This window comes from Aedes albopictus, chromosome 1, assembly GCF_035046485.1.
Source record: "Aedes albopictus strain Foshan chromosome 1, AalbF5, whole genome shotgun sequence".
Classification (NCBI taxonomy): Eukaryota; Metazoa; Arthropoda; class Insecta; order Diptera; family Culicidae; genus Aedes; species Aedes albopictus.
The window spans coordinates 101,852,885-101,864,199 of NC_085136.1; the positions used below are offsets into that span (position 1 = coordinate 101,852,885).

The 11,315-nt window shown below is 39.5% G+C and overlaps 1 long non-coding RNA gene across 1 annotated transcript; it reads left to right on the forward strand.

The window, feature by feature from the left end:
* Window positions 1-6,360: 6,360 nt before the first annotated feature.
* LOC109409499 (uncharacterized) lies at window positions 6,361-10,573 on the forward strand. The gene is made up of 2 exons (XR_009996358.1): window positions 6,361-6,900; window positions 7,003-10,573. It is a non-coding gene; the product is annotated as an uncharacterized LOC109409499 (long non-coding RNA).
* The last annotated feature ends 742 nt before the right edge of the window (window positions 10,574-11,315 follow it).

The window sequence follows — 11,315 nt, forward strand, 5'->3', positions numbered from 1 at the left end:
TAACAGTTGAAGCTTAGGCCCCACCAGCCAGATAACCGGGTTTTGCAAACTTAGCATTATTTGTGGCAACACTTTGAGCGGCATGATGGAACTATGCCGAGCGCGTAGACCACTAATGTAGTTGCATGAAGTGGGTGACGAGGTTCATAAGTATCATTACAGCGTGCTTAACCGTTATTGCAATATTGAGGCATAAGTTTGACTAAACAACTCATGAGATAACTGTCAAGTTCGATTCAAATATAAGTTAGGTTAAAAAGCGAACCCGCAGACGAACCTATATTAAAAGTCATTTCAGTGTTCAGTCCAGTCCATATGTTAAAGATGGCTCTACGTCAAAGATAAAGTTTGTCAACCGCATTTGATTCGATTGTGGTCGAAGGCAAGTTCACATGAGAGAAGAGGAGAAAACTCCCCTAAATGCAAATACAGAAAGAATAGCGTTGAACCAGCCTCCTGTCACGCGGTCATGTTTTTGAGGTCAGCATCAAAATCCAGGATCGGTTATTGACTGTGGCTGCATCATGTCAATAACAATTCTAAATTTTATGGAAACTTTATTCCCGTGACGAAGACGAGCTGATACTATTACGACTTCATTTTTAAATAAATAATTGCGAAATTAAAAATCATGTTTCGCTTAAACCAACGATTTTAAAAGGTAAAAAAAAATTGGTTGTGAAAAAAAGTTTCGCCGCTTTTGATTTTTGCTCCTGGAATTATGTTGTTGCGCTATCATGGGGAACCAAGCCGCCGAGCCGCCGCTATTGTGTTCAACGAGGCGGCTGGAAGTGGGAACCAGAGATGTTGGCTCCTTATTTTCCTGTGGGGCAGTATTACGGTGACAGGAGGCTGTGTTGAACTCATCTACTGATTTACGGTAATCTGACCTGCATCTTTCCGGGTTGGCCTACATTGCATTCGTATTTCTCTCATCGCACTCTACACACCTAGCCCGCCCTCGAGCCCCTGCTTGGACCCGCCCTCGGACCCCTGCTTGGACCTGCAGTTCTTAGGACATCTGGTTTACCACTGATTTAAACATGTTATTGGCATTAACCCTTTGGAGCCGGAGGGGTCATATATTCATATATGACCCCGGCGATGAAACCGACCATAACAAACGTGTTCGACACCAGTGAGGTTGCGTCGACAGCGGCGAAAAAAATCGATTCCAAAAGGTTAAATTGATGTTTCAACTTATTCACTTTTTTCTCTTTCCCTTTCTTTGCATCAAAAAAGTCACAAACATCAACAAAACAAAGCACGGAAAAAATCTTAAACTGAATAAATCTGGTGTTCGATTTGAATAGGTCGAATCTGCATAGGAATCACAGCAAACATACGATCTATTCAAATCGAACACCAGAAATAATTAAAAATTCACGGAAAAATAATGTTTCGGAAAAGTGAATGGTTCAAACGTAAGAAAAACAGTATAATATATTGTTACATAAAAATCCAATGTAAATGTATAGTATAGCGAACCATTTCATTACAATACACTTCATTGTAGATGGTACACTGTATGGTGCAGGAATGGTTTTCACCATACACCCTATGGTTAGTTTTTATCCGGGTAGTTCATTATAAATTTCTCAGCCGTCCATCAACCGATTTGGGTTCTTAAGGCCCGAAACGAAAGCTACCGTCTACCCCCGTTGGTTTGACCTCATCTAATCTGAACACTTTTTAATTTGACCCCCTCTAATTTGCACATCATTCAAACTAAAAATGGTTCAAACGTCATTCTGCTCATGGAACGGGGTGAAACGGAACGCAGAATCAAAACAAAACAGCAAAAAGGGTTACCATCAGTGCGTTTTTCGATGCCCACAGGGTTACGAGAAGTTCAAATTAAAAAGTGAACCCCGTTCGTTTGCATGAGGTGTCGTTCAAACCAACGGGGGTAGACGGTATTTTAGCGCTTCTTGTTCGATTAGTTTTCAACAATCAAAAGACACAACAAATTCGGATGAGAAACATCTTATCGGCATAACACAAAATTCATCCCTGATGCCCTGTAAATCACACACCAGCACCCTGCGCAACAATCACGTTCGATCCTCCGTTCTCCGCTCCATGCTACACTCCCTCTTAAAAACACACACACACACACACACACACACACACACACACACACACACACACACACACACACACACACACACACACACACACACACACACACACACACACACACACACATCAAACTGCTGTAAGCTACCAGACAGCGGAGACAGCTTTTTCTTTCCTCTCACTCAGCTAGCTCCGCCAATGCTACTAGACAAGGTGTTCACACACACCCGTGCACAACATGCATCATCACCAAAGCACCGCCGCCGTCCTTGCCGTCGACCGCATAAAAACACGAACCCCCATTTTGATTCCGCCAACCTCCAAGCCTGGGACGGGACGTGACAGCTCATTGGTACAAGCCTTCTTATTCTTTTTATTACTGTTCATACGGGGGCAATGAGAGTCTAATGAAGGTGTGGAAGAGACACTTCGTGTGCGTGAGATCCGTGTTTGGTGCAAAACATATCACTACTACAAGCAAAGCGAGCTCCCATAAGAACGCGTGCCAAATAGTGACGTCACTATTTGTGTTTACATTTTTCTTTGCTTACTAATACATAGCCATCTCTTCTTCTTCCCCACCTGTAATATACTCTCATTGATACGGGGGCTGCTCTAGTGTTGCCAACACTTTTCATATGCAAATCAATCAAAACTTGTTGACTAGTTTTATTTAGCATTCTACTTCAAAGAATGAGTTTGAAAACAATCTGATCTTACTCGTTTGGATCTCACACACAGACTTCCATCCCTTGCCGGCAAACCTTCGGATTCTTCGAAAATGAGTAAAAATGAAGCCCAGAATGATACACATCACTGTGCCCATAATGTATCGTTTTGCACTTCATTTCACCATGTTAAGTTCCGGGTAAAAACAGCGCAGAAAGTGAGAAAAACGATTAATCTTGTTAGTTGTTAATTTTCAATCATACGAGGTTTAAAAAACCCGTGAATACTAGCAACACGGCTAACTTAACAACAGAGTGCCCTCTTGTAAACGAACGTAACGCGGCGCAACGCTGCTTTTGTCAAATCGACCAATCAGAAGTGGTCTTTTTTGACAGGCAAATGGTTTCGTATTTGCACTAGCACCTGACGGGTCCCGTCCCAGCTCCAAGCTATTCACCAAAACACATCGACGATCCATTTCATTGAAATGACAATAAAAATCAACTTTCCAAACTTTACACCTACCTGTTTGCGCCATTGTAGGGTTTGTGATGCGGTAAATAATTAAAACACTATTTTTCCATTAATTTTCACCAATCTTTTCTCTTTCTATTTTCAATATACACGGAACTACAAATGAACCCAAATTTAAGTTGTTTTGACGCAATCCCGGACTTCCGTGGAATTACTCAAATTTGCGTCAAACAGCGATAGGGGCGAGTGAGTAGTTCTCGTTTGAGAGCGGCAAAAAAATTAACCCAGTGGTAAGATATTTTCACCCAACGGAGGCCTCAAATGACGCAAATTTGGGTTAACTCAAGAAAACCCAAATTTGGCTTCTTCCACGGAAGAGCAGCGGATGCGTCGGTGCTTCTCTCTTTGTTTTCGAAAACATTGCGGTGGGGCGAGGGAGAAAACAACCCAACTTTGAGTTAAAACTTTAAGCAGTTTAGTCAAATTTGAGTTTTTAAAACTTATTCTTTGGGTTATAATATTTTTCCGTGTACTTTTCATTCCACTCAAAACACAACTTTCCTTTTCAAATTCCGTTTCAAAACTGACTCGTCATCACTATAGATAGTAGAGTAAACATAGATCCGCGGACACCGCTGACTAAAATGTTTCAAGCGTGTAAGTAGTAATTTTCAAAAGTGCGACGATTGAATATGACGTCATGCGTTCCATTGATGTTGTCCAAATCGTGACGTCATGCTCGTTTGGATACAGATTTTGACAGTTCGTTTGGATACAACGGATTCATCTTAGCGGATCTACACGGAACTACAAATCAACCCAAATTTAAGTTGTTTTGACGCAATCCCGGTCTTCCGTGGAATTACTCAAATTTGCGTTAAACAGCGAAAGTGGTGAGTGAGTAGTTCTCGTTTGAGAGCGGCAAAAAAATTAACCCAGTGGTAAGATATTTTCACCCAACGGAGGCCTCAAATGACGCAAATTTGGGTTAACTCAAGAAAACCCAAATTTGGCTTCTTCCACGGAAGAGCAGCGGATGCGTCGGTGCTTCTCTCTTTGTTTTCGACAACATTGCGGTGGGGCGAGGGAGAAAACAACCCAACTTTGAGTTAAATCTTTAAGCAGTTTAGCCAAATTTGAGTTTTTAAAACTTATTCTTTGGGTTATAATATTTTTCCGTGTATGTTTACTCTACTATCTATAGTCATCACCTCTGTCCTTTTTCTTTTTCTTTCTTCTTCTCTCCGCACGCCGATCGTACTTCCTTCTTGCTCTCGGACTCTCACAGCGTAGTCATGCTCCACACCGTGTTTTGCAGAATTCTCCTATCTTATTATACACTGATACAAAACGTACCGCCACTTTTAGCACTTATAGTGTATCATTATTGATTTCCTATTTTAATTTAAATATACACTCAGCGAAAAAAACTAGCGAAATTCATTGAAATACATTATGAAAATTTGCTATAACTAATTCTTATGGATGACATAAGAATATCTTATGAAAATTGATCGTGCTTGCTATGACAAATTTCATAAGATAGACTTATGAAAAGAACAAAAAAATCTTAAAATGATGCAGACTGGATTCGATCCATGAACGTTGGGATCACCGAGCCCGTGTTTTATCCACACGGCTACCGACGCTTGAGAATACCATGTTGCTAAACATGAATAAAAGCGAAGCTGTGAGACGATTTTACGTCATAGAGTGACCTTATGAAATTCATCCGAATCATTATGAATTATTTAAAGGCCGTTTCATAAGTTGGGCCTTATGGAAATCTTACGGTTATTTGGCTGAGTGTACATATCAACTATCTATCCTACAGAAACATCCATAATTTCCAGCGTTCTCCTGACCGCTGCCATATTCTCAAGCCGGAAAGTGACAAAGTGCCAATTACCCAGATCTGTACCCAGATTCAAGAAATCTGGGTTTTCGGGTTACCCGGATTTTGACAACTGCTAACAACATGAAAATCCGGGTAGAATCGACTAGAGTCAGTGGGGTGACGCGGCTGTCAAACTCGGTACATCGCCGCTCCACCCAACATCATTTTTGGTACGGCGCGTTTTGGTACCCACTTTCTGGTCGGCTTACCCTAACTTGCTCCTGATTTTCGGGTGTGTGGCTCGTGTGTTGCTAGTGCTTATTTCAGAAATTACACATTCCAAACGAAATCGTTGTTTTTGATGATTGTTTCTCTTTCCTTATCACTTTGCACGATATTATATGTAGCAGCGAAGCAGTGTCGATGTTTCCAGCGCATTTTTTCCATGAATTAAGCAATCAAAACAAAAACATTGGACGCCATGTTGAATTGAATGCTGGGTAGATGATTCTGGCCCTTCGTCATCCCCCTGACTAGAGTCCCTATAGGGCACCGCACTGTTTTGATTTTGTATGGGATTTTGACGTTTCGTGGCCTTGTTGTTTACAATATTTCTGTAAGAGTGAAAGAGAAGGAGATCATTCCATGCACTGCCCTATAGAGATAAGTGACATTTCAACACACGAACACTAGCGCAAATTTTTCCTCACACAAAAGAGCACGCCGATTGAAAGGCTACTCAGATTGCATATGCAAATATTACCCAATCGATTTGGGTAAAACGGGTAAATAATGATAAAACTAACGTCCGGGGCAAGAGTGCAAATATTTTCCTCGCAGTTTCACAACTACATCTACAAAAAAGGCACGCATACATTTGAACGTGATTACCTCTATAATTAGAGTCTGGCGGACTGTCACTTTCGACCGGAGCCAATCGAGCATGACGTCATATTGTCCTCACCGATAAATGCTACACCGTGACGTCATGCTCGATTGGCTCCGATCGAAAGTGACAGTCCGCCAGACTCTAAGGGTTCATTCAAATATTACGTAACGCAATGAGGGGAGGGAGGGGGTCTAGCACTGTGTTACGCTTCATACAAAATTTCAAAATCTTCCATACAAAAGTTGTTACGTGGGGGAGGGAGGGGGTCTAAAATTGTCATATTTTGCGTTACGTAATATTTGAATGAACCCTAACTAGACTAACTGTAGAATCGACCCAGGCGAAGGGTAGTTTCAGGTTAGCGTGTAGATTTTCTTTTAGCGTGATTTCAATCAAAGGAAAAACCGGAAAAACGGTTGACGCTCTTTGGTTAAGCGTTTGTTACTGGCCAATTTTGATCGAGCATCCGCTTCCGCCCTGCATCAGCAACAAACAGCGCAAACAGAAAACAAACCACGCGCGCCACTCTCTAAAATAAAAGCTCTCATTTTTGAGTAGCGCTCATGCCGCACAGGGACTGTGTTGGAAACACGCATTTTTTTAAATTGCTCGTACGCTCACATTTTAGCAAATTATCAATATTTTTCGGTATTTGAAGGTGGTTTATAAACCCAGTGAGGTTGCCATGTCGAAATTATTGCAAAATACATGCTCATGTGAGCGTGCGAGCAATTTTAAAAAAATGTGTGTTTCCAACACAGTCATGTGCGGCATGGATGTTTACTAAAAATGTGCAGGCCGAACACATTTTTGAGCGTAGCCGGTTTCCTTCATTTCCTTGTGTGAAGCCGAGCGAGCGAGCAACAGTGAAGTTTTTGCAATCGTTCCGTGATATTGACCAGTAGTGTGGTTGGCGATTAAAATGGACAAAAATCCCAAAGCACAAGTTATTGTAAGTATCTAATAATTTGTGAAATTTGCATTAAAATAATGTCATTTGCGGGATAATTCCTAATTTTTATTCGAATCTGAATTCATTCTTTTTGCTCTGCAGGCGAAATTCTGGGATCGGATGGAAGAGACAATTGGCTATGTACCTGTGAATGTGATGCGCGTCGTCAATTTCCTTGGACTCTCGGCTACCAGTTTGCTCGGCGACATCACCTCTTATGATGTTGCACGCCTGGAAGCCTCGTTATGCTGGAATAGAGACGAGCTCTGGACGCACAGCGCTAAAATTAATTACTACAGAGATGATTGTTTTGGTATGGGTGAGGATTTCCGTTCGTTTGAATTTTCGTTTGTGGAGAGAAAGTGCGTCTTAGCGATAGCTCGCGCTGTAAAGCTGTACGGTCTTCACTACTTCATTGACGAGCGTAAAGCCATTGGCTTCAAGTAGCAGTAGGGTGAAAATTGCAAGGAAAATACTGAGAAACACGCTAGTCGGGTTAAATTTTAGAATTCTCGACATTGAATTTTCATACGGACTTATGCTCCAAATGCTTACTGAGTTGTATATGAGAGAAGTTCCTAAATGTTGGCAAATAAAGACAAAATGATAAATAGCTTCACTGTTTTTCTCTTTGCTTGGAATAACGGCCCCAATGCAACGCGTCGTTGTCACATTAATATCATGTAGAATACATTTTTGGATGACAAGAGTAGTGCAGAATGTTATAAAAAATATGCCAAATTTCAACTTTGAAAATTGAGTATTGATGATACGGGGCCCGTAGAATGTGTCATATGCCTTTTTCTAGAATCTTTATATTTAACTTCATGCAGAATAGCCCGATCTTTTTCAAATTTTGTCCACTGATACACAACTAGTTGATCCACTTACAGTAAAAATTTGAGAATACTTTATAATTTTTTAGAAAAGTTACAGCTATTTGAATATTTTTTGAGAAGGGAAAATTTTACCTGTCCCGATCATTTTGTCTATCCCCTGTACCGTGAGGTCGCCATTCACCACTCATTTTGGGTCAATCATACAAAAATGGTCAAATGTGGTAAAGTGTCGTAACAAAAGAGAATGTAATATGCTGCCACATTTGAAAACTTTCATTTCACCATGTTTTTATATGGGTGTACCTGAAATCACGTTCTCAAAAAATATTTCTCTCACTGCGCTGCAGGACAACATGGGAACTGTTCAGGGCAAACAGCGGAAAAAATATCCAACAGGTAAAACCCGTTAAAGATTTCATTTTGACAAAACATGATGAACTGGGCCCTGTAGCATAATCGGGCTAATAATATTAGCTACAAGTTACAAGTACTAATATTACAAGTGCTAATAATTTGTGTTGCATAAAGGCTCGATTTTCCACTAATATTATTAGCGCTTGTAATATTAGTGACCATGAAAATACAAGTTGTTTTGGTTTATTTACCTGTCAAAATTCATCCGACAGTTCACTATTAATTTGAAATGGCAATTGTTGTTTATTTATTTCCTGCATTTTTTTCGAAAAGCATCCGGAAAAAAAATGAAAAAAAGTTAACAGAATGTTCGTTAAAAATAATTTCGTAGATTCGGAAGTTTTGCAATCTCTATACTGCCTATTATCGCATATCAATCCCATATTTGCTGGGTTTCTTATTCATATGGGACAGTTATGCGATCATAGGCAGTATACGATACATGAAGAAAAGCATGTGCTATTTGGATCATTTTCGGCCGCTCTAACGAAATATTTTTTTTATTAAGTATGGTATTTCAATAACCAAAATAAAGTAACACATTTTTTATTTAATTTTACTATTATAGATATTAGGGGGATTAGGGGCATAATGGACACCCGGGGCGAAATGGACACCCCTGTTTTTGCCGAAACCGTTGACTTTTATGTAAAACTTTCAATGCATAAGTGTAAAGGAACAAGTCATTGTTCTATTTTTCAAAAGTACTATTTATATTCCTTCGAAATAACCAAAATATCATTGAAATTGAAGTATGATTTTCATATGGTGGATTTCTTATAATTTCGAAGCAGCAGCAAATAAGGTATTACGAGTGATTGAGTGTGCCCACTAGTATGGGACAAACATGAAATTCTCGCTCCAGTCGACTTTTTTGATTCCATTTAGGTCCCATATGAACTGTACAAAATTTCAGCGCAATCGGTGAAACTATAATTTAGCGCAAGCGGTTCAAAGTTTTCATAGGATTTACTATGGGGAAAGTTACACTTTCAGATAAAAAATCCCAGAGGTCGTCCCTTGTCCCCTTAATTCAAATCGATCAATGCTTCTTGTAGAAAAATCATTTATGAAACTTTCCTTCGAAGACCGCCAAACGATTGGATGCTTGTGGAAAAAGTTATTGATTTATTACCGATTAGTGATCGAACGAACGGCTTTTTGTTTTATTTTATTAGCAGCACTGTAGCTGCTGCCTTGGCTGCTGCTGTTTCTGGGGGTGGTGATGCCTCCCGCCACCCCATGCAACAACGGCAGCAGCAGTGCTGCTGATAAAACAAAACAAAAAGCCCTTCGCTGGATCACTAATAGGTAATAAATCAATAACTTTTTCCACAAGCATTCAATCGTTTTGCGGTCTTCGAAGGAAAGTTTCGTAAATGTTATTTCTACGAGAAGCATTGATCGATTTGAATTAAGGAGACAAAGGGCGACCTCCGGGATTTTTTGTTTGAAAGTGTAACTTTTCCCATAGTAAATCCTATGCAAACTTTGAACCGCTTGCGCTAAATTATAGTTTCACCGATTGCGCTGAAATTTTGTACAGTTCATATGGGGCCTAAATGTGATCTAAAAAGTCGACTGGAGCGAGGATTTATTTTTTTCATACAAGCGTGTCCCACACTAGTGCCCACTACAAAACAAGTGAATTGTTAGCTTATCTACATGTATACGTAGATTTAGCAATGGATAAAGTATTATATTTTTGATCAGAACTTACTGAAAATAGCAATGTTAGTGTTGTAGTCTATTCGGGGCAAAATGAACACTGGCAATTATAAATGGATGTACGCGCGTTGCATACTGTTAGGCGTTTTAGAGAGTTTGAAAAAATCAATCTGATTATTTTAGCCCAAAATTTATTCAATTAACTTTGAAGTTATGTAAACTCGTCCAAGATAGAGTATTATATCTGTGGTATTGATCTCCGTTGGCAAGTTACTTAACTGATCGATATTCTCAAAGATACAGCTTAAAATATGCAGGGGTGTCCATTATGCCCCGATGGGTGTCCATTTCACCCCGTACCTTTCCTGCCAGCCCCAAAAAACACACGGTTTTCAATTCATTATTTCTTCACAATAATGACATTCTATCAGCTGTAAATGATTGAAATACGTAGAAAACAAGTTAAAGTTGTAAGCCAACTGATAATATGTTAAGTATTTGTCTGTTATACAGGCCTAACATACGCATTTGCTTAGGGTGTCCATTATGCCCCTAATCCCCCTACAAGTTGTTTTATTATGGCATTTTCATAGACAAATAAACGACTAAAGCGTCAAAAACAATAAACATATAAATGACAAATATACATACACAAAACATGGAACAGCACTAGTGAATATGCTGAACAAAGTATCGAGATTTTTAATAAAATGTCCCAAAGATTCCATTGAAAAACAATGGATAAAGATTTAGCAACAGGTATCATTCTTCTTGTTTAAATCCGAAATGACCTAGGATGCGATAATTGAGCTTTTACCTTGAGGCAAGACACTGTGCTTGCTGAAGGGTACATTTTCCGTCACAGAGTTGCTCAGAATTCTTCCGGATTACTCCCGTTTTCATATGGGTGTTGCCTGACTTATCGCAAAATCAAAACAATATTGCCCGATATCTCGCTTTGCTTGCAGTTCTAGGGATGTTTTTCAACAAAATTGGTCGATCACAGGTACAGAAAGTTATTCACAATTTCTCAAAGTTACTCTCGTTTGCAGTGTCTTTCCCCTAGGCTTTTACCTACTTTTATATGTATCCACTCGATTCGAATCAGTGCATATTGTAGTTTTTAATTAGCTCAATTATGCACAATAAAAAAAATTGATTCAAATGTATTTCGTTTATGCAACTTCACGTGTGCTTCAAGTTGCACCTTCGATTTGATGCAGTGACGCAGTAACCATAACATTGTCTGTGATACCTGTGACGTGCCGCATTTAGTCTTGATAAATGACATTGAAATCATGATGTCTGAGATTGGGCATGAATGAATCTATGGCAAGAAAACCTGAACGATATGGATGAATATTGAGCTTGAAAATTTCTAACCAAAAGAGTTTTAGGATCGGAGATTGTGAGTGAATGCACATGTGGAAAACTGATAAACTGAACGATACGGATGAATATTTTCTGGTTTTGATACTTGATTGGCAACATTGA